Below are 25,452 nucleotides of genomic sequence, written 5' to 3'. Positions count from 1 at the left end.
CGCTCTTATGTCGCTGTACCGCTTAGAAAACCTCCTACGTAGTCATGCATTCCGGATATACACTATCGGATTTTAACTATATTATGTGGCTCTACCCCTTGGCTCTTATATCGCTGTACCCTCAGAACAAGAACAAGCATAGAAGGAATCTAAATTACCCTCATATACTTATCCTATTTTTTCAAATAGGCCAAAACCGTTGAAAAGAACGAGACAAATATTATGTTGCTAAGGTCGGCTTGCGTACACTTTAAAATAATCAAATGGTTACTTTTGGTCCTCTTTATGATGCCGAATTAAAAAGCAAATAAAATGTCAAATGTTCCAACTTGCCAACCTCAAAACAATGTCACAAACGCGCTCACACAATTTAGTTACGTTATACTTCAGCGCGTACTTTTCTAAAGTGGCTACATGTTGTGTAAAATTATTGTTGTTAATTTTAATAAATACACAGTGGTTTAAGTAAAATATAGCCCTAGGAACAAGCAATGGCCTGCGTTATTGTGAGGTGTAATTCTCATTTTTCTCGTAAAGAAAATGAAACTGAAATAATCAGCTTCCATCGGTGAGTAAACAAAAAACCTAATATATTTGCTTAAACCCTGTACATAAGTGCAAAAAGTATTATTAATTAATTTTTATTATGCTGTAGTTATATTATAATCTGCTGTTGGCCATTCGATACAGTAATTATTAAGTATTTTTCATTTTTCCCATTTTACGTAGTCGTGTTCAATAGTGTTGTGCTGCATATTCTGTCGATAACATATTGTAGTTTACTATTTTGCATACCTTGCCTTTTACTTTCAATATACGGTGGTGTAGTGGTAAAAGCCACTTGGAAACCGTGCGCGAAGGCTGGGGGTTGAGGAAACTATCTGATTTTCATAGTGTGTCTCATACAATGTGTTTCATTGCAGATACCCCACAGATGATGCTATGAGGCAAAAATGGATCGTTTCCATAGCTCGTCCCAATTGGCATTGGAAAAAACAGCACCGTGTTTGCTCTAAGCATTTCGACAAAGTTTTATTAACATTGAAATAAGTTATCAAACATGTGACATGAATGATACCGCTGTGTTTTAATTTTACCGGCCCATTTTAGTAGCTTCTGTCAAATCACACCTCTTGGGTATCTTTTAATCCCTAAGAAAGTTAAAAAAGAACAGAAGGCGTACTGGCTTCCTCCTAAACGAAATCTCTAACATTTTCTTAATTTAATAATCTAAATGCTTGACCATTTTTGTTTGAATGACGTTTCGGAAGGCATGGAAACTGCTGTAAATAGCAAATGAAAATTAAACAAAATTTAGCTCGAAGAAAGCCGGTAGTTTTATAGTTTATTGTAAGTAAGCTAATTTAACAGCTTTTTAACGAGTGCTTTTATATACCCAGACTTCTTTTGGTACTTGAATACCAAATCAGGAGTTTGATATCTTTTTTGTAGCCTTTATCTAAAATAGCAATTTGCAACGGTTTGTGGTTGATTGACTGAAAAGTGTTTATTTTAGCAGGTCTGTGAATTTACCATAGCCGATAGACAAAGCATCTATCGATATCGATAAGATATCAGAAGGCATCGCAACACAATTAAATGTCTTGCTGTCTAAGACAGAGTACACTCAAATGTCATGTTTAACCATTTATGTGGCTGTACCCCTTCGCTCTTATGTCGCTGTACCGCTTAGAAAACCTCCTATGTAGTCATGCATTCCGGATATATTTTATCAGATTTTAACCATTTATGTGGCTCTACCCCTTCGCTCTTTTTTTTTTTTTAATCTTTATTTAAGGAGCTTGGTCGTTATTTCACGACTATGTCGCTCCGTACGTTCACTTTTATCCATGCCTACAAATTTTTTATAATATCAAAATATTTTTTTAATAATCCCTTAGCCTCTTCCGATACTGGAATGGACAAAAAGCTATTTATGCTGCCCACATTAAAGCTCAAAGTATGAGGCCCACTCCGCACACACTCCGACAAAACATGAATTACGTCACCTCTTACTCCACAGTCAGAGCAGTTTGGGGAGTTTGAAGCCTACATAAGATGTTTAAACATATTTGTCGGAATATGCCCAGAGTGGAGCCTCATTACTGCCACTAGCTCTTGTCTGCTCAAAGCACAATCAGTAATCCTTGGAGATTGTAACGGCTCAGGTTGAATCGTGCGGTACCATTCCTTCGCTCTTATGTCGCTATACCGCTTAAAAAACCTCCTACGTATTCATGCCTTCCGAATATACACTATCGGATTTTAACATGTGGCTCTACCCCTTCGTTCGTATGTCCCTTTATCGGGTTTAACTATTTATGTGGCTCTACCCCTTCGCTTTTATGTCGCTGTACCGCTTAGAAAACCTCCTACGTAGTCATGCATTCCGAATATACACTATCGGATTTTAACATGTGGCTCTACCCCTTCGTTCGTATTTCCCTTTATCGGGTTTAACCATTTATGTGGCTCTACCCCCTTCGCTCTTATGTCGCTGTACCGCTTAGAAAACCTCCTACGTAGTCATGCATTCCGAATATATTTTATCAGATTTTATCCATTTATGTGGCTCTACCCCTTCGCTCTTATGTCGCTGTACCGCTTAGAAAACCTCCTACGTAGTCATGCATTCTGGATATATTTTATCAGATTTTATCCATTTATGTGGCTCTACCCTTTCGCTCTTATGTCGCTGTACCGCTTAGAAAACCTCCTACGTAGTCATGCATTCCGGATATATTTTATCAGATTTTAACCATTTATGTGGCTCTACCCCTTCGCTCTTATGTCGCTGTACCGCTTAGAAAGCCTCCTACGTAGTCATGCATTCTGGATATATTTTATCAGATTTTAACCATTTATGTGGCTCTACCCCTTCGCTCTTATGTCGCTGTACCGCTTAGAAAACCTCCTACGTAGTCATGCATTCCGAATATATTTTATCAGATTTTATCCATTTATGTGGCTCTACCCCTTCGCTCTTATGTCGCTGTACCGCTTAGAAAACCTCCTACGTAGTCATGCATTCCGCATATATTTTATCAGATTTTAACCATTTATGTGGCTCTACCCCTTCGCTCTTATGTCGCTGTACCGCTCAGAAAACCTCCTACGTAGTCATGCATTCCGGATATACACTATCGGATTTTAACTATGTTATGAGGCTCTACCCCTTCATGCTTATGTCGCTGAACCCGTTATATTCGGCAATTGCAAGTGTTCTCTTTTATAAGTTTTCAGAAAATTCTGGGATTTGATCCACCTTCGATGTGATTCTTTTAGTCTCTCCTAAATTTTTTCAGAATTTGTAAAACATTTTTTATGCAATTTTTGTAAATTTCCTTAACAATCAAAAAAAAATGTATCATACTTTGATCATTTTCTTGTTAACTAGATTTTTTAAAATCTGTGAATATAGTAGACCTATATGTCTCGAAAAATGATGGACAGTGTCCCAAGAGGGATTTCTTTTAGCTACAACGGTTGAGGTCGCTTCGCCCTTTCTGCTCCATATAAAAATCCTTATTCATTCTGAACATGATGAGACAGTAATATTAGAGAAACATACTCCTGCACACAATTTAGAAAACAACATAATTTTGTAAAAAGAGTGTATTTCTTCAATAAAATAAATGCTCGCACATACGAAATCTACATAAACATCACGCATTTATCCCCGAAGGGGTATGCAGAGGCGCAACTAGGGCACCCACTTTTCGCCAAGTATGTTCCGTCCCATGATGTGATAGGGGGCGAGCCTATCGCCATATCGGGCACTAATTTCAGACTCCGAGCTGATACTGAGCAGAAAAACCCAAACATCACTTTGCCCGACCCGGGATTCGAACCCAGGACCTCAGAGCGCTATTATACCGAACATGCAATACAACTACGCCACCGAGGCAGTCTCTAGTATACGAAATCTAGTCATATAAAAAATAATTATACAATAGTTTATCGAAAAGATAAAAATATAATGGAGTTATTAATGTATTGATAATAACTTTTTATAACAAGTTTCCGAGAATAAACTCTTGGAAGGTTATTATGTTGCCTACCACGCAGTGTCGAGGCTAGACCCATGCCTAAGGTAGTGCTGGATGCTACGCTGTCATTTAACGATACACACTCCGGAGTCTCGTTTAATGACATTTTGCATGTTAGGCTAAATTTCCACGCAGATTTATTTTTGTTGGTGTTTAATTTTCGATTATTCCTGACCGCTATATTATTTTACTTGCTATATACAACTAGAATGATTTATAGTATATCATGTTGTATGTATGTATATGTTGTGACCCCTTGTTTATGCTTGTGTGAGCTTGTAGCGCTGACGCTCACTTTAGGCTTTCCCCCTTTATTATAATAGAATGAGCTAGTGCAGACACTTTCTTTATAGTTACCTCTTTCTAACACTTGTATTTTACGTATTTCTGTCTCTAGCTAAGGTTGCTAGGCAACTATCGCGATAGTTGCATGTGTGGCCATTACCATTGTAAAAGTTATGCTAGTGTGCCAGTCAGTTACGCACACAAAGAATTTTCATAGACAGCCTCCACAGCAGTCATGCGTTCCTGGTGTATTTTATCGGAATTTATTGATTCCCTTGAAATGGCGATGAGGACACAGACAGATGTTCGGGCTTTTCCGTGGTAACTTTATTTTAATTGACTAATTCAATATGTAACGTACGAAGTACAGTAATTGTTATCTCCTATTTTTTTAGCTAGTATATATGTGTGTAATTTACTTTGTCTGGTTCAATAATTATTTATGTATAGACGGGACAATGTTTTATAAAATATGTCCTGTTTTGTAATAAGTTTTAAGTAATATTATTTTTGGGTCTGGTAATGGTAGATTTTTTAGAATTCTTCATTTGTATCATCATAACTTGCAATTTTAAGTATAAATATATGTCGGATATCGAAGTAATTATTGGCTTCATATTATGAGATATTATTGTTAATTATTTTGTAAGAGAGCCGAGTATGCGCCAGCGTTCCGACATATGCATGGTCATTTTAACATTGCGTTACTAAATGAAACCACGTACTATCTACTTGTAAATATAACTTTACAATAAGTTATTTGGTCCATAGATGTAAAATAAAAAAGTGTAAGTTTCGAACAAAATAAATATTAATAAAAAGTAATTCTAATTTTACGAACACTTAAGCTACTATTATGCTAAGAGATTTTGCCGCAGCGGCAACATCATACTTTCAGTCAGAAATACACCCTCGCACACGCCATATTCGCGTTAAACTACAAAATGATCAATAAATCAGAAAACTAGAATCAGGATTTTTGGTGAAAATATTAGTTATTAATGAATGATTTGCACAATGTCAGCAAAGGTGAAGACGAGTATGTGGTCTCTTTAAGTAACGCAATGTAAATGACTCTGTATAATACTAGGGTTTGGCTGTGGCTGTGCCTGGATGAAAAAGTTTTTCCGGAATAAACATTTCCCAGGATAAACAGGAGCCTGTAATACTCAGTTGTAATTAGCTTTTTATTAATGAAATAAAATTCAATAAGGTTTATTAGTTTCTGACATTACAGATACAGATTTATAAAACCAAAGTATAACATTAGATATGGATACAAAAAGTTATTATATAGGTTTTTTAATCTTTATTTGTTTATAGTTTTGGATTACCAGTAGATGATGCACAGTAACAATACAGGCTTTATTTAAGAAGCTTGGTATATTACGACTATGTCTCTCCATACATCTGCTTTATTGGTGTCTACTCACTTTTCATGATAATAAAATATGTTTTATAATAATATTATATAGGTTTTTATAGGCTATAGAAGCGATCAATTATCATCATGGCCACGCTCCACATTCCTCACCCCTCATTCTGCACTAGTGTGCCATATCAATTGCACACAAATAGTTTTCCGAGAAGAGCTCCTCAGTAGTCATGCTTTCCCAATATATTTTATCGGAATTTTGTCTGTTGCGAGACTTTAGACTCGGAAACGGGCAAAATTTCGATAAGTTTGTTTCCTGATTTCATTCGCAATTTATTTATGATAAACGATAACACAATAAATAGATTTATCTAATAAATTGATTTCCATTTTAAGAATTTATTTATCATGTTTGTACTGTATTTTGTTCATAAATTATTAACAGCGTTTTATTTTCAAACAACCACATATTAGACATTAACCCTAATATAGGTGTTAAAAAAATGTCCAATTACCCCGTTTATTACGATATTGTTTTGAACGTGTTCGTGTGTCATATGAATTACACACAGAAAATTATCCCAGAATCATAAAATCCTGAAATCCGTGGAAATACCTCCTCAGATTTCATATTTTCCTAGTACATTTGTCGGAATTTAGTACTTATTCATATTGTATTTTAACTAGTCATTTGCCGCTTGCAACATATATATATATATATAAATACATGATATATATATATCATGTATTTAATGAAATGTAGTTTGAATTTAGAGAAATGAACCATTCACTTTAAAAAGGAGTTTGCATCATAATTTACATACACAAATAATGATCTCCTCGGTGTCATGTTTCTCTAGTACATTTTGTGGTATTATTGTTCGGAATTTGTTGCTTTCCCGGAAATTTTCTCCATTTAAAATAGTACTGTGTTGTTTTTTAGCATTATTATTACTAACGTAAAATATATTTTAATCATAGTGGTCTCTTTCTCAAGATGGCAGGACAGCTTGAGCGCAAAACATAATTATGTTAATTCGCTACGACTACGCGCATCCATAATCGTTGATACCTCAGCCTCTCCCAGTGACCGCCCCGAGCTGAGGTTCGTTACAGGTTAGTGGGTTGCCTTCAGCATGGTCACTTTTTTTATGGTCACTTAATAATCAAGGGTTGCGAGCGCCTAATGTGCTCACCCAAAAGTCAGATGTGTGTGCATGGGCCGGACCTTGCCAGCCTAGCCAACGTAGGGTCATGTTAAAAAAGAAATGATGAATGATGCAAAATATCAAATATGTTATAATAATATTTTCAATAATTTGATATTTCATTTATTCATTGATCGCTTCCATGGTTATTTTTTCAAATAATTTATCTCATTCTTCATTTCGCTCGGCGTAGCATACATGCTACGAATTTGCTACGAATGGTATGCTATTTTTTACTCTATAAATTTAATACTATGTTGTGAAACGTGTGTGCTGTTGAAAATTACTTTAGCAAGATGCAACAAGTAGCAGCCACGTGGGTAAACACCGCTACTGTACCAGGACAGCATAACAAGCAGAGAGGTTAAACTGTTGTAGAACCTCCGTAGTTCTAGTATATGTCTTATTTATATTCAAGTGCTATATGAAAAATACATTCTCTGAATTTATTCGTATTTACATTATTTTTAACCGACTTCAAAAAAGGAGGAGGTTCTCAATTCGGCTGTATTTTTTTATGTTTGATACCTCAGAATGTTTGACTGGGTGAACCGATTTTGATAATTATTTTTTTGTTTTAAAGCTGCTGCTTCCCGTGTGGTTCTGTAAATTTAATTGTTATTGGACCCTTGTTCGTAGATACATCACAAAACTTAAAATTATGTCGTCATTTATAATGTCCTTAACGTATACCGATTTTTACTAACACTAAAAAGCAAAACATAAAATCTTGTTAACAAATATTATACCGCCATTACAAATCACTGAAAAGCAAAAAACATTTGCATGCTTGACATTGCTTATATACTGGTTATCAATTTTAGAGTCGGTGACTAAGTAAAATTGTTAGTTATAGGTAATACATTTTTCATTTAGACTGTTAGTAATAGTTGTTTTTATTTCTTCCTTCATTTCCAATATTTCAGATTTTGATTGTCTAATTTCTTGCTCCATATTTTCGAATAGCTTCTTTATTTCATCTCTGTCTGTTTTGGTGTATTTAACGCCCCCTCGTTAATACTTCGGCAACTAATTAGTAGCTTCGCTTCTTTGGTCTTGGTTCGTATCTATCAGCATGTTTTATACGTTACTCGTTAGGTGCTATGGCACTACTCGTTGCGTGGATGCTTTCGAGTTTTAGCAAATTTGTACTAGATGGCGTTGCGCATAACGAACGTTTGTATGAAGGAACAGCTCATTGTTACAATGTCACACAGACAATATTTTTAGGTAATGAAATCCTTGGATCAATTTATACATTACACAGGAACTTCTGATTTAGTTTTATTCACGCACACTTAATTCACAGTACTTTTACTAATTTAATGCACTTCGCTGTTTTTTGTTAGATAATAGTATCTATTTTGATTGCTTTGCGGGCCCGGTCGAATAGTATTATTTCTTGTAATTTTCTTTTGGGTTACGTTGTTTTTAAACCGCAAACAGAATATTGCTTTGATGGGTCCCTCTTAAAATTATATAACTTGACACTTATGTTACTTTGCTCACTGTTTGTACCTTTTATTTACGATAAAATTGCTGATTCGATGACAGGCTCACTGCTCTCAATCTTACTTACATAATAGATAAACGGTGCGAATCAAACAACATAAATGCATGAAATCAAATAAGATCTTATATGAAAAATCTTACTTGACCATAAGGAAGTGTTATAAGGTGCATTTAATTTCTGACTTTATCGACCTTCAAAGCAGCGTTAATAACGAAATATGATATCCAAAACAAAAGGCATGGTACAAAACTATTTAGTGGGACCAATGACCAATTTTGAGCGGTCTCGTAAGGGTTGGGTCAATGATAATAGCTAAAGTAAAAAATATATTAAAACAGCTTTAAAGCCAAGTTCAGGAGATTTTTCATTGGCAAATTTTCTTATGAAATAGCAGATTCTTCAAATTGCGTTGTGCAGCACTGAGGACATAACACATTTCTTAATGTATTAAAGCCAAATAGAAAGGGAGAATTATTTAAGGCAATTTAAATTAATTGGATGTAGGTCTGATTCAGTTCATACTGTCGTGTCCGAGACTGATGTGGCTAAAGGGCTGTGTAATTTAGCGACATCATTTAGATGTGTAGGTACTATGATTATTTTTCAATGTGTGATGCAGTGGCGATGGGTTCAGATACGGGATATATCATTCATATGGGATTCTTACCTACTTCCCTTTATCTAGAATTTATGTAAAATCTAGCAGTCATTCAATCGATTTGCAGATCGTATTTATGCAGACTAACTACCTATATCTTGGGTCGGGTTCCTTTTCGGAATATTTTACCTTTCGCCGCTGGTGCCTTCTCTATGATACAATAGGGTCGGTATTTCTTTGTGGACAAAAACCTTAAACAAATTATTTTATTAAAAAAAAGGAACCTGACCGCCATTTGCCGAAGATACCTTGACAAATTGACAAAATTGTACGTATTTTTCGCCAATAGACACTGTAGACAATTTAGTATCAAATGATTAGTCTAAACATTAAAACAACATATTTCTAATGATTCAGTAAGAATTTTGTCGGGAAAATGGACTCTATCGATCACACAGACATCCGTAATATTATGAGTGGTTTTGCGAACAAGATTTTTGGCTCTTTGTTTAAACATATTTAAATCTAAGAGTATGGTCCACCTGAGGTCAGTCTTGCCGCATTGCATCAAATAACACGCAGAAAGGACGCATGCGCGTAATTATTGATCCAGGCGGACAGCGACCACGCCCAGTAACTGAAATAACCTCATATCTCATGTTCAATCATCCTGGTGATATAATTACTAAATTATTTTTTCTTTATTTTATTACTTTGAATGATGAGACGAGCTTGCCGTTCGTTTGATGGTAAGCGATACGACCGCCCATAAACAGTAGAAACACCATCCAACACCTCAAATTAAGTACAAAGTATTGTTTGGTATTCCACTGCGCTCGCCATCCTAAGACATGAGATGTTAAGTCTTATTATGTCCATTAGTTACACTAGCTACAATGTTCTTCAAACTGAAACACAACTATGACTACACACTGTGGCGGCAGAAATAGACATTGCAGTGGTACCTACCCAGGCGGAATCTCACATGTGAAAGAGCTACCACCAGTCAAATGCAAAATTCTATCATGAATTGCGCTAACCTATGCTTAACGTCGTGAGTTTCATAGCATAAGTGTAAATTATAGCTTATTTCAAAGACAATTTATTGTAGTGCTAGTCAAATATAAATCGATGCTTGAAAGGCAATCTTTCTAAGCGACAATCAGTAAATTTTTGAGTAGAGTGCTTTAAAGTTTTGATTTTAATATGAAAATTCCTAACAATAAAAAAAATATTTTATTAAGATATAGTGTAATGATATTAAAATTGTCCCAGACCTCCAAAACATAGATCAGATGACTCAGAAAAATATGGCGATTCAAAATTCATCATTTTCGGTATATTTGTCGCATAGCTATGATTGCCTTTCAAGGGTCGAAATGTATTCTATATGCAAAAGTATTTAATACCTAACAGTGGTGAAGGCTCCATATAACCCGACTCGTGCGGGCTTCCCTTTATTTCAAATTTATGCATAATCTAATTATCATTAGAAGGATTTGAAGACCGCATTCATGCATATCAGTACCTATATGTTGTGTCGAGTTCCCTTTAAGAAATTTTGCATTTCGCCACTAATACCTAGTAAACAAAAATTAGTAAACAAATTGTGATGTTAAAATTAGTAAACAATTTACGTCCTTCACTAATAAACAACAAATTGTGTTGTTCATGTACAACCATCACAATTTCGCATTTATGCTAGCGTTAATTTCTGATATAAAAATGACAAAAATAAACGCAGAAACCGCTGAACGGCCTACACAATTTTAAGGGAAGATAATAAAAAATAAACTTTTCGTCAATGCAAGACGGTAGAAAGTAAGTAAAGTAATGGTAGTAGAAGTAAAAAAGGTAGGTGTATCATACAGATTTCTTTGATGCATACCTTGTTCATCTTTACTTCACCCTAAAAGAATGCCTACGGCATTTAGTCTGCATAAGTACAAAATTGTATTGTATATGAAATGAAAATAAATAAAATAAGTAAATAATAACGAGAATTGTAATGACATAGTTGTACGCTTATTTAAGCGCGTACGCTTAAGGCTCATAATTTCAATAAAATAAATAAAATAAAATGCTTTATTTATCACGTAGGCGAACATAGTTGCACTTATGATAAGTCAACGTACATAAGAATATTTTATTATTACTTAGATAAAGTCGCTTATATAAACTGAAGACAATTTATATTGGACTTAAAATAAATTAAATTCTAAAAAGTATACCAAGAAGAACTCGGGCTGGCAGGTAAGAAGAATGATGATATAGGTATACCAATTTGCTTTGTTTTTCAAAATCAATACCATTGAATGTCGCAATGCGGCAATCTATTGCGCAGAACTAAATCCCTGCGCAGACACTACAGACTACTTTATGACAGGTTTTTCATATTTTTTATATATGTTTGTGGGGTCGTAATCCAACAATATCTTGGTAGTAGGGATGTGTACGGATTCGTCGCTCTAATATCTTAACAAGTTAGATTGTAGAGTTATTCAAACTTTGATACTTGATAACAAGCCATGCTGAAGATAAATAACATTGAAATAAATTTAGATCGTGTGACTATGAAAGTTTTTTTTACTTTAATACGTTGAGATTTAATATAACAAAAATCGCTATTAAGTCGGCATGGACACGATGTTATATGTGGCCTAATAGATTATTACATTCATCAACGCATTCCATACTTACATAAATGGATTCATAATATCTATACGTAGGTTGAAACACTAGAAAATTGCAGCCGTGAAACCATTATAATCCCGCACCTCTCTTCAAAACTACTCTATGTACGCGCATGCGATTTAAGTTTGCCATGTATTGATTAATCTAACTACGCCTTAATTTTGGATACCATGTTTTGAAATAAGCAAGTTTACAAATATATTATTTCAATTTACAAAAAAGAAGTAAATATGAAATATTATAAATTGGCGGGTGCTTTAATATTCTTGTGATGACGCGTGAAATATCGCCAAAAATGTATTCGTAGAATATGATCAGAGAACCGTAATGATTTCTTAACTTTACCCGAATGTTAGGCATTAAAATTAAACTTCTGAGTAGATGGGCCTTGAACAGCTTAAAAATTTAAAAAGTTGTATAATTGTATAATGTAGGTAGATATTGTAACTTTATGGAGGACCAACATCAGCCCCACTAGTGACCACGAAGGCTGCAAAGTCTTCGAAACATCGGGAGAAAATTTAAGCAAAAATAACACGATTTTCAGAGAACCGCTTTGTTACAATCTTAGTCACGTGAAAAAATACCGACTGTTAACATTTATAGCTGAACAATAAACAGACAACATCAGCTGGTTTCGTCTATTGCAACTTCACTGTTTAGAATAGGCAATAAATATTAGGTAGAAAAAATAAAAAATAAAATACTTTATTTACCACGTAGGCGAACAAAGTTGCACGTATGATACGTCAAAATAAAGCATAAGAATAATAATTATTATTTCTAAACAATTATTAAAATTACTTATATAACTATGGACATTTTAGATTGACTACTAGTTAGCCACTGCTAGGCAACCCTCCACCCACTTTTAGATATCGGACTGTGAAACAACATGCAAGAAGCTTGCATTAGGTCGCTATTCCATTATTAGTATGTATAAAAAGGCGCCGTCCTTCCTTAGAATCAGAGATAATCTATACTATTATATAAAGCTGAAGAGGTTGTTTGTTTGAACGCGCTAATCACAGGAACTATAGGTTCTAATTGAAAAATTATTTCAGTGTCGGAAAGCTCATTTATTGGGTAAGGCTTAAGGGTGTATAACATCACGCTATGACCAATAGGAGCGGAGCAGTGATGAAAAATGTTGCAAAAACGAGGAAAATTTGTATTTCCGTTGCGTGCGCTGCGTAAACAGTTAAAGTTATGCAACAACCATGTGTGACGGACTTGTTCCTCTTAAAAAAATATTATAAAACAAAGACCCCAGCCACATCTGTCTGCCTGAATGAACGCGGTAAACTCAAAAGCTGCCAAATTTTCGATAAATTTGGTATGGTGATAGTTAGAGACCTTCGTAAGAATATAAGCCACTTTCTATCCCGGGAAAAAAGGGATTTTTATCCTGGAATTTATGCTATACTATTGTATAAAACTGAGGAATTTATTTGTTTATTTGGACGCGCTAATTTCAGGAAAAATAGGCCTGAATTGAAAAACTATTTCAGCTTTCCAAAAAGCTCATTTATTGGGGAAGGCTAAAGCGTCTATAACTTCACGCTATGACCAATAGGAGCGAAGCATCAATAATATACTTATGTTGCAAAAACGGGGAAAATTGGTTCCTCTTAAGAGCTTCCGTTGCGTTCGCTCAGTAAATGGTTAAAGTTTCTATCCCGGGAAAATATATAGCCTGACTTTTATAACGGAAAACTTTATCACGTGGGCGGAGCCGTGGGCAGAAGCTAATATATTTTATAATTTTGCTCATTACGTTACATATTATCCAGAATTAATGCGTAGTTAGATTAATCAATACATGGCAAACTTAAATCGCATGCGCGTACATAGAGTAGTTTTGAAGAGAGGTGCGGGATTATAATGGTTTCACGGCTTCAATTTTCTAGTGTTTTAACCTATGTATAGATATTATGAATCCATTTATGTAAGTATGTAATGCGTTGATGAATGTAATAATCTATTAGGCCACATATAATATCGTGTCCAAACGGACTTTATAGCGATTTTTGTTATATTTTTATCCTCGACATATTAAAGTAAAAAAAACTTTCATTGTCACGTGACTTACATTTTATTTCAATATTATTTATCTTTAGCATGACTTGTTATCAAGTAACAAAGTTTGAATAACTCTACATTCTAACTTGTAAAGATAATAGAGCGAGAAGTCCGCACAAATCACTTAGTACCAAAAATTTACTAAATTACGACGCCGCCAAAACATACAGAAAATATGAAAGACCTGCCAAAAACTACTCTGTATTGTCTGCGCAGGGATTTAGTTCTGCGCAATGGATTGCTGCAATGCGACATTCAATGGTATTGATTTTGAAAGAACAAAACCTCATTCGTTTTTGAATATTTTTATGAACTAATTAAAAGTACACATATTTGTAGATATAATATTATCCATCAGTATTATAATGTTAGTAACTTTAATTTATTTGTATACATGAGGCGTCTTACTAAAACGTTTATTATACTTGTTTATTTTGCTTCATATTATGACGTTAATTAACATTTAACATTGTACACTAAATTCTTACTGATTAAGCGCATAATACGTTTATTCACTAGAAGTACTCATGTGATCGATTCGCGCACTAACGAATCACATAGAATAAGCGTTGAACGGAACTTTCGTATTTTCTAGATATTTCTAGAAGTTCGTCTTAGTCTTGTTACAAGGGAAGCAAAGATATAAATATATAATAAATATATGTGAAGTATAAATAATAAGTACACGCCATCAAAGGGTGGATTCTCTGAAGATATCCACCTAAAACTAATAAATCCATGTAGATTTTGGTATTACAGAGTACGTACTGCATGGCATTACAGTGTGCTTGACAACCTTTACGTTGTATTTGCTAATTATTATTTCCATCAACAATCTTCGGACACTACACGTGTTTGGTTGTACCAATTTATTAATAATACAAGGTAAAAAGAACCTTACTTTCTACTCAATACAGGTGTTCCTATCCATCCATAAATAACCGATACAAAAAAAATTATAGTTTCTGCAAAAAACTACTCTGTATTATCTGCGCAGGATTTAGTTCTGCGCAATAGATTGCCGCAATGCGACATTCAATGGTATCGATTATGAAAGAACAAAAGCTCATTCTTTTTTCAATATTCTTATTTAATTACGTTTTCCAGCAGACTTAACACTACGATGACAATAATTTAAATATTATAACTTATAGCTATAGTGTAAGCCCAAGTTAGGAAAACTCAACATGTATATAATTGAATGTAAAAGTGACTTAAACGCAGAAATTTAAACACTATAATATAATTAGGAGACGTTTAAGCTATAAGTTAACCTATGCCAGACTATAAAAAATATGATCTAATTAAAAATACACATATTTTAACCGACTTCAAAAAAGGCGGAGGTTCTCAATTCGACTGTATTTTTTTAACTTTGTTATCTCAGAGCTTTTGACTGGATGAACCGATTATGATGATCCGGCACATAAAAATTTAGAAATATTGGAAAGCTTCTGCAGAAAACTACTCTGTATTATCTGCGCAGGGATTTAGTTCTGCGCATTAGATTGCTGCAATGCGACATTCAATGGTATTGATTTTGAATTTAATTATTATTTCCATCCATTCTACATAAATTTGATTGTATATATATTATAAAATATCAGCCCTGTATTATATACTTGCCCACTGTTGGGCACGGGCCTCCTCTACTACTGAGAAGGATTAGGCCTTAGTCCACCACGCTGGCCTAGTACGGATTGGTAGACTTCACATGTCCTCGAAATTCCTATAGAGAACTTCTCTGGTGTGCAGGTTTCCTCACGATGTTTTCCTTCACCGTTAAAGCAAGCTATAATTCACAAAGAATACACACATGATTTTTTAGAAAAGTCTGAGGTGTGTGCCCTTGGGATGTGAACTTGCCGACATTCGTCTCAGCAGTCCGTTCCACAACCAACTAGGCTATCGCCGCTTACTAGGCAACAAAGTAACAAGAACCTTATTTTCTACCCAATAGAGGTGTTTGCTATCCATCATTAAATAACCGATACAAAAAATACTAAAAAATGGAAAGTTTCTGCAGAAAACTACTCTGTATTATCTGCGCAGGGATTTAGTTCTGCGCAATAGATTGCCGCAGTGCGACATTCAATGGTATTGATTTTGAAAGAACAAAACCTCATTCGTTTTTGAATATTCTTACGAACTAATTAAAAGTATACGTATTTTGTAAATATAGTATCCGATTAAACAATTGGCTGCACCATAAGTGAAGTATATAGACTGAATAGATTTATGTTTCAACAAGCGAGTTCAATATTCCCTTTTTGAAGATAGGAATCAAGTCATTAAATATGTCAATACAAACAAATTTGTCTATGATTCGGTTATATAATCTGGATAGGCGGGAACAGGCGTATAAATAGTTAAGGAAAAAAATAAATGAATGCCATCAATGGGTGGATTCTCGGAAAGTAGTAAATTTATGTAGATATCAGTATTACAGCGTACGTACTGCATGGCGTTGCAGTGCGCTCGATAGTCTACGAAGTAAGTTGTATCTATTTAATGATAATACAAGGTAACAAGAACTTTACTTTCTACTCAATACTCAGAGGTGTTTGCTATTAACAATATAAAAATATAATAAAAATAGAATGTTTCTGCAGCATACTACTCTGTACTTACTGCGCAGGGATTTTGTTCTGCGTGTAATTTGCCGCAATGCGGTATAGTTGGGTCTGAGTATTGATTTTAAAGAACAAAGGCTCCAGAAATTTTGTATCTAAAAGCAAGATTAATTGACATAAGATGGTATTTATCTTTCTAGGTGTAATTAATCTTCTTTCCATACGTATAATAATATCGGAAACTTTAATGTCTTGTTTGATTTTAGAAGCTATGAAGCTACTGGTGGTATGTCCCTTTTGTGTGTGAGTCCGCCTGGGTAGGTACCACCGCAATGTCTATTTCTGCCGACAAGCAGCAGTGTGTCACTGTTGTGTTCCAATTTGAAGAACATTGTAGCCAGTGTAACTACTGGACATAGTGAGACTTAACATTTCATGTCTCAGTATGGCGAGCGAGGTGGAATATCAAACAATACTTTGTAATTCAAGGTGGTGGATGGTGTTTCTACTGTTTATGGTTCGTATCGCTTACTACCAAGAGAACGGCAAGCTCGCTTCGTTATTCAAAGCAATAAAAAAGGTTCCAAAATTTTGTGAGTTCAGTTCACCTTTATGTCTAGATTTTTTAAACATTTGTTACAATTTAGTAGATATTTCATGGGCTCAGAATCTTATTAAAGCGATAATTTTTTTTGGGGTACAGTATTTAATGCAATTATATTATGCGTAAATATCTTAACAAAACTCAGTTGCAGTTAATATTATACCCTATATTGAAAAACCACTAAATGGTTGCTGTATAAACAATATGTAAAATCTTTTGTTCCTAAAATCAATAATGGAAGCCAACATTGCCGCATTGCGGTAATTTACGCGCAGACTCAAACCGTTGCGCAGTACAGAGTAGTTTTAAGCAGAAACATCATATTTTTTATATTTTTAGACAATTAATGCAATCGGTAGTTACTAGTTATATCGAACAGGCTATAGCAAGCTATCAGTCATTATTGAACTAGGGCTGTGATATATTTAAACCTTAACATTATTCTTATTTGAAAATCTATGTTCTTAAAAAAACTAATTTCAAAATATAGTAATCGATAATCTAAAATCTACTTTTGCTATTATAATTATAAAAAATGTGAAAATGCTTATCTGCTACGCTGAAAGTTTGATCAAACATTGGATCCGGCCAGGGTTGAAGTGCTGTGCTGGACGTAAACTGAAATGTTACCTTATTGAATCTAATTAAAGTATAACTGAAGACCAATATTTTATATTAATACTTAATTATTTTTAAATGGCGTGATATATTTGTAACCATACTAAAGATTAAAAGTTATTTTTTTAATTAAAGATTTAAAGTTATTTTTTTTCTGTCTTCTTCGGTCTTAAACAAAATTACCGTCAAGCGGAATGGTAATGTCTACAAGTATTGGCCGGCGCGACAATCGTTCTACTATCACAATATTAGGCTTCTTGGTAACACAATAGTCCTGTTTTTAATAATAGCTTGATCGCTCCACAGTATTGTAAGATCATTTTCGAGACCTGGTTGTGGTATATTCTAATGACTTCAGGAGGTACAAACCATACTGAAGAGCAATTGCTCTTGTTAGCTCGTCAGCTAATTAGCTGGTATGTAATCTTGGCTATCAGATTGTGTCTATGCAAGTTAGCAAGATACGAACAATCAGAAATCATAATAGTCCTTAGGTCATCATTTCAGCCCTTGAATCGTCCATATCTGGACATAGGCCTCCCCCATTGAACGCCACAGGGACCGGTTCTGGGCCGCCCTGATCCATCGGACCCCGACGACCCTCACCAGATCGTCGGTCCCGATCGTAGTCCTTCAGTATTTACCTACTTCCTATTATTTGTTTTGATAACTTCGTCCTTAACTGCAAAGAGAAAACCTTCAATTTGCTTAAAACGGTTACAAAAAACCAAGAAACGAGACGCCAGTTTGGTAAATCTTTTACAACCGTTTTCCATAAACGAGCTTAATCGCTTTTTTCGATATATCTCAAAAATTGACCATTCAGAACAAAGTATATTTGACATGCTTACAAATGAGTTATTCTGATTGGTTCATTCTCGGAATCGGATTGAAGATAGAGATTGAGGTTGATTATTAGAGCGGCAGTTAGTTATTTTTAACAAAATCAATGCTTTTTTTGATGCAAACGACTTAAGGTCATGTAGGTACATTTACTGTAAGTAAGATATAGGCTCGCTTCTTAATTATATATGTTATCCTAACCCCGAATCCAACAACAGAGTACTGAATTATAATAAATTGTGCTATTATTTTGTTTTGAGGTGTTTAAAATCCTATTACTATATTAATATTATCACTTAAATTCCGAAGCTTAATATAATATTGAAAAAATCTAGGAGCACCGATTATTTTAACTTAAAAGTGGCTTATAGCAGAAAAAATACCGATACATAATTATTACGATATCAATAGATCCAATAGGCTCAATGTTACCGCAATGCGCAAAATTTGGCTCAGAAGAAAATCTATGCGCAGTAAATACAGAGTAGTGATACGATAGAATTTTATCTTTTTTATATTTTTCAATAGATGATAATTTATTTTGTACTCGATAGCTTCTTATTTCGATATTATCTCGTAAATACTCATTATCAGTAGTGAACCACTAGTTTCGGGTTATAATTATGTTAAAAAAGGTTTATAGCAATCTATATCTACTCGATTGTAATCACTTTTATGTAAAAATAAAATAGAATTGAAATAAAAAGGTTTTGTTCCTAATATGAATTACTTTTGGTATGTTGTAAGTTTGATCGAACATTGGTTCCGCGCAAGTAATATTTACTGAGCTGTATGAACATGCTAAGGCTCTTAGATTTTTTTAATGCGTCAAAGCACCCATCATTTTATGACTCTTATTGTTTTTATTCATCAGCTATATTCTACAAATTATTTTAAGCTAAAATAGTATTTATTAGCTCCTATAGTTAACATTTTTAGGAAGAACTTTGTTTAAAAATGCACATTAAATTATGTACAATTTGGTTAAAAGTGAGTGTTTCGGTTCCACCTCTACCTACCCATTTGAAGAAAGGAAATATATATTTGTTTGTTTTTGTTTTAAACTGAGGTAAAAAAAATATAACCACAATATTATTGACATAATGCAAATGCTTTAAAAAAGTTTATAGCATAATTATACCTAGATAAGCAGTATAAATGTATCATAAAGTGTATGATAGTATATGTATCATATAAGTAAAAGTCCCACATTATCCTACAGAGTCATTGTAAGGGATAATAATTCATCCGAGAATGGAATTAAAGTGCTGATTATGGTAAAGCATTGTGAAAGTGGAGAAATAAAATACCTACGACAATTTATCACTTCTATATGCCAATATGCCAATGAAATCTAGACTTAATTGCGTTCTAATAAAATACATATCAGGTTGAGTGTAATGTTTTTGCATGAAAAAATAACAAGAAAAATTACTGTTGTTTTTGTTTTTCCAAAATTAGAATATAATGAAATAATAAATACATGTGGTGCATACTTAATACGTATTTTGAATTTACTCAAGAACAAACTAATTCAATTATATAATTGAATTTGGAAACTAAATATTTGTTATAAAGAATATTTTCTTTTATTTCACTGCACTGTCCGAGATGCGCTTGTTTTTTCTAATTGGCTGCTTCGCATGGCGACGTAGGGGGCTGGAGGAAGTAGGGGGCGAAGGACCGATGCACATGCGCCTAACGCACTTCCCGACTCTAGGGACAGAGGACGGAATACTGCGCTGGGTCGTAACAGGTTATAAAATATGATTTACAACAAAAATGTCGGCGACGTCCATCCAAAGGTAAATTATTAATATTACATAGCTTGATGTCAACAAAAACACAGTAACACAAATATACAGTGAGTATGTTACTAAAAAACATAAGGCGATGGCGTCCCATTGCCGTCGCTCTGTAAAAAAAAATGTTTATGTAATTATATTTGTTTTATGAGTCAATTATATGTATTTTACAGTTTATCGCTAGTAATTTGGTGTTTCTTCAATTTAGTGGAATCGATGTGTGACCTTCGCGCTTTGGTTTCATAGGTTAAGTAGTCTAGTTCTTTATTATCTACTATAAATTAATCGTTTGTGTTAATGATGCAGAATCGTAAAGTATACGTATGATATGTTATACCTTCTGTATGTTTTTAAGTGCCTATCAATATTAATTACAGGCATGACAAATGACACGAACAAAAGGTCCAATGACCTTAGGAGACAGCGATATATAATCTGAATAGAAGGAGAAGCCTCAAACATAAAACAAAGTGAGTTTTTTTTGTATTGAACTGTTTGTGTTGTGGCGTGAAGTGGGGTAAAGATATCAAGCGGAATGTGACGTCACTTTGAACCTATGACACAAATAACCGACTTACGGTCCGTTTGTTGTTTGATAGTAACAGTCAAATTCACTATAACTTTTGCCTGAATTACATCTGTATTGTGGCAAATTGAAATATTATGTTAGTTGTTACTTTTATTGTACTAACAGCAATATGTGTAATAATATATTTTTCAACAATGCTTTGAATTACAGTAGTGTATCGTAATTTTGTGATAGTATTCATCTATTTTTCGTTTCTCCCTTCTATTTACCCCATATGACTCGGTGTTATGTACACAGTGGCATATTTACATCGTGTTAATAAATGAGATTACATATTCGTCTATACCTCGAGGAAAGTTGTATCGACGAATAGTATATATTTTCGTAAAAATCCCGGTTTTTGTTTTTTGATTATTTTATACTTTAGTGCGATTATGGCGTGTGTGTGTTTTTGAGCTAAAGTATGATGACGCGGTTCCAACAATTGTTTTTTTACATTCGGTTCGACATGACGGCATAGTTATGTCGACTGTCGAGAGTTATCATTTCCGACATTTTATTTGCCCCAATCCACTTAAAATCAGGTACAGTGGGGTCACATTACCATGTAAGCATAAAAAATCTATTCGTATATTATTATTAACGTAAGGGCAAGTAAGATTTAAAATGAAGTACCTTTTTTAATATTAATTTTGTTCGAAACTTACACTTTTTATTTTACATCTACGGTTAGAGTAACTCATTATAAAGTTTTATTTTCATGCAGACAAGTATGTATTTTCATTTAGTAACGCTATTTTAAAATTTTACTTTATACGCGGTAACTCAAAACCAACTTCACTGCACTTCGCAGGTTTTCGCAGTAAACCTTACATATTTATTATATTTTTAACATATTTGTTACCAGTGTGTTGAATGTACACATTTTTCCTTCCATTACGAGCTCCATAGTTATTTTAAACTCTAGCTAAAAGTATAGATGCCCCAGTGTTAATGTAGGATAGATCAACTTAGAGACAGGATCATAAATTAAATAGTTCGATTATTAAATACTACATCGAACAATAAACTATAATTGTAAGAAAATTTAACAGATTTAATTGTAATTATGTAGTCACGTTGGCTGTGATAGCCGAGTTGGTAGTGGTACGGACTGCCGAGACGAATGTCTGCAGGTTCAAAACCCAAGGGCACACACCTGTGACTTTTCTAGAATCATGTGTGTATTTTTTGTGTATTATCGCTTGCGGTGACGGAAAACATCGTGAGGAAACCTGTATACTTTAGAAGTTCTCTATAAAAAATAGAGGGTATGTAAATTCTGCTAATCCGTACTGTATTTCGAGTTTATTTTTTGGCAATAAATTTTCATTATATGTGAATAAAAACGCTGTTTTACAAACTAGCAATAGAGCATTGAAGTACTATACGATAGGTGTCTATAGCCTTTGATAAGATTGATATATTGTTACTTATTTGTACGTAAGGATATTGCTTCTTTCATTTACTACTTTGACGTTCATGGACGGGTCTAGCAAATATCATAAATTTTAGTTTGATATTATTAATCATTTTCAAATCAGAAAGAAAGAAAGATTTATTATTAGGACAATAACAGTACAACATGTACAATATAAGCAGAGAAAAACAAAACATATAAAGAAAAATATCATATTGAAATTATAGGTGTAGTTTTAAAAGTGGGGCATCTATACCACAATAATCATATATCTGAATATTTCGCCCCGTGTCATCAGACGGAAGTACAAACTGTATTGCTGTAGTGTTGCCAGCCCCATCGTACGGCAAACTGCAAAAACGCTTTAAACTCTAAATACGATGGTAAAAAACTCAATCATATAATATTATGTTACCAAATGGTAGTAATAAATAAAATACGGAATTATAAACCAAAAATAAAACTCTTAATCAAATTAACGAAATAAACTAAAATATAACATGTACATATTATAAACACATTAACAAAAATAACATAATAAATACGCTGCTATGTCGTTTTCAATATGCAAAACTAATATGTTTCCCATATATTCCGCTTTTTTAAAAATCATACTTATTTTTATTGAAGTAATTGCAATGGCTATTTCTAGTTGAAAATAATTTTGTCCAGTCGGCCGTGGTAGGGTTTGCTGAGGCTGAGTTAGTGTGTTGGCTACGTGTGAAAGATACTAAACGACGCCTAAAACCTTTATATCTAGAGGCTTAAAATGAAAACCGGGAAGAATTCCAAAAACCTGCAAGTCTACAGTTAAAACTGCAGAGTTGGCTACACTGTTGTGTGCACTTGTATGTCCTGTCTTGCGGCGCAGTGAGTCCTGCGCCGGCCGTGGAACAGGAGGCCGAGGGTTCGATCCCCGCGCAGTGCATGTTTGTGCGATCTGATATTTTATGTTATGACTTTGGGTTTTGTGGGATTAATCCCTTGTTTTTGTTACATATGTATGTTGTTCTCCCACAAGGCCTTTACTTTAGTTTGAGGTCAGTATTGTGTACATTTAATATATAAGAAAATAAATAAAATAAAAAAAAACTACTTAACTGATTTTTAAAAAAGTACATGGGATCAACCTGAAATTATATAAAAAAATAAGAGAATTGTCATAATTAGTTAATAAATAACTGAGTAGTGAAGTAACGTAAATTAAAAAAAATTACATGTCGAGAAACTCCTCTTTTTTGAAGTCGGTTAATAAATAAAAATCAGAGCACTCATTGTTACTCCGACTACCCTTTCCGAACATAACTCCGTGGGCATATACTACGTAGTATGAATAGGCATATACATAAATCTAAACAAATAGTTTGATTAACATGTCTGTAGCAGAATAAATTCATTGATGGAATGAAAACTAATAATATTTAATACAATTAAACAACTTTGTTGAACTGTTATACTTTTCCACCACATTATAAGTTCCACCTAGTATAAGGGCCTGTTAATCGACCTTCAATTCAATTTTTAGATTGTGGCTCCATCGTTGGCAGGCAATGATTTCAATCGACCTTCATGTAAAATATGTCAATGTATAAGACGATTAATGTATAAAGTACTCACGATTTCATTGATTTGGGAGTTTGACTTTTGTATTTGGTCGCGCTATATTTCACTCTACGATAAAGGTTTATTCCGAATCGTGAAACAGACGTAATGTGGTATAAAATATATAAAGTTCATATATATGACGATATCTTTATAAGTACTTAATTCGATAAAACAAATTTAAAAATCCCGCGTAATTTATATTTTATTTTTAGAACACTCATTCTTCAAGCTAATACTACTATTAAACTTTGATTACCTAATTTATTTTATTTTTATCTGAAATACTGTTTAACAATATGAAAGTTAAATATATTTTTAAAAAATAATAATTAAGTAATTATAAACTATAACCAACTTTTAAATTAAAACAATAAAACTGTTAAGAAAAATATTAATATTTTATGTGTAAACTCAAATATTAAAAAAATAACCCATTTCAAATAAGCTGTGGCTTGACATGAACTCTAGCGTTGTACATCTGTATTAAACTGTAACTTTGGCTTCCGTACAAACCGATATTACAGCAAGACTCAATAGGGTTCAATATACATTGAGACATCTTTATGCGCATGATTAAATATAAAGTTTGTTGTGATAAATATATTTCGTTATTAAACTATTTCTTTCCACTTAATTACGAGTAGTTAACAACAATATTAATTAAAACTATTACTTACATTCCCTTTCGGATTATTTGCATCTTCCATCTATCAAGGCGGGAACGGGCAATCCATTTTAAAAAGTGCACAAACAATCACTAACATAACACTAATCACTTCACATGTTGAAAAAGTAATTTAACATTAAAAATATATATATTATTATTCTTTTTTCAAATATCCATTTCCATTTTATTTCCATGGTTTAACAAAAAATAATGAATAAAAAAAACTTTTTCGAATATTTTTTCATAATAACCGTTTCATGTTTGAATCCATGATCCGAGCAACCATAGCGGTGCACTCGGTATAACTGACACCGAGCTGTGGCGACATAGGCGTATGTGCTATAAGGCAAACGGGTGAACGCTGTGGATAACAAGTCGCAAGTTGATTCAAAGTCAACCCTTTATTAAACTGAGCGATGGACGACGCCGATGGTCGCATCTTAACGTACAAAGTCCTATCTTTAAATTGATCGGTTATGTTTGATGTTACTTATAGGCGTTGAAATAATATCTCAATTTTCATTTTTTTGTTATCTGAGATATCCTACTGTATTGTCGGTCCCTAGTATTCGGCAGATATCCATGCGCATAGCGCTCTGGCAACAAATAAAACCTCGTCGTTGCTTAAAACGGGTCCGCCATCTTACTTGTTCGGGGTGTAGGGGGTGGGGTGTGGGTGTATTTAGGTCGACGCCCAACAGCTCTGTGGCTTTGGGAATTTATCTAACGAGAAGTAAAAAAAATGTGACGATATTTTATTGACAGTTGATAAATTATTTTTGTTTTACTCTTGTGGAATCCGCTTTACTAGACGTAGGGTTACGGTTATGGTTGCGGATGCAGTTCGGAGTGGGGCGTGGGTGGGAATGCGACCCGGTCACGTTGCGCCCTAACCCATGCAGTACATATTATGAACTGCATCCGCATGGACGTAACCTTTTATTT

General features: G+C 33.8%; 1 protein-coding gene across 1 annotated transcript in view; it reads right to left on the bottom strand.

The window, feature by feature from the left end:
• Positions 1–25,084, bottom strand: part of LOC115440541 (titin) — an 87,693-nt gene extending 62,609 nt beyond the window's left edge. The window contains exon 1 of the mRNA XM_030164897.2: positions 24,518–25,084. The gene's annotated coding sequence lies outside the window, so the exon portion shown is untranslated. The remainder of the gene's footprint in view (positions 1–24,517) is intronic.
• Between the last annotated feature and the right edge of the window lie 368 nt (positions 25,085–25,452).

Source organism: Manduca sexta, chromosome 27 (assembly GCF_014839805.1).
Source record: "Manduca sexta isolate Smith_Timp_Sample1 chromosome 27, JHU_Msex_v1.0, whole genome shotgun sequence".
NCBI lineage: Eukaryota > Metazoa > Arthropoda > Insecta > Lepidoptera > Sphingidae > Manduca > Manduca sexta.
This window is presented reverse-complemented; position numbering and strand designations above follow the sequence as displayed.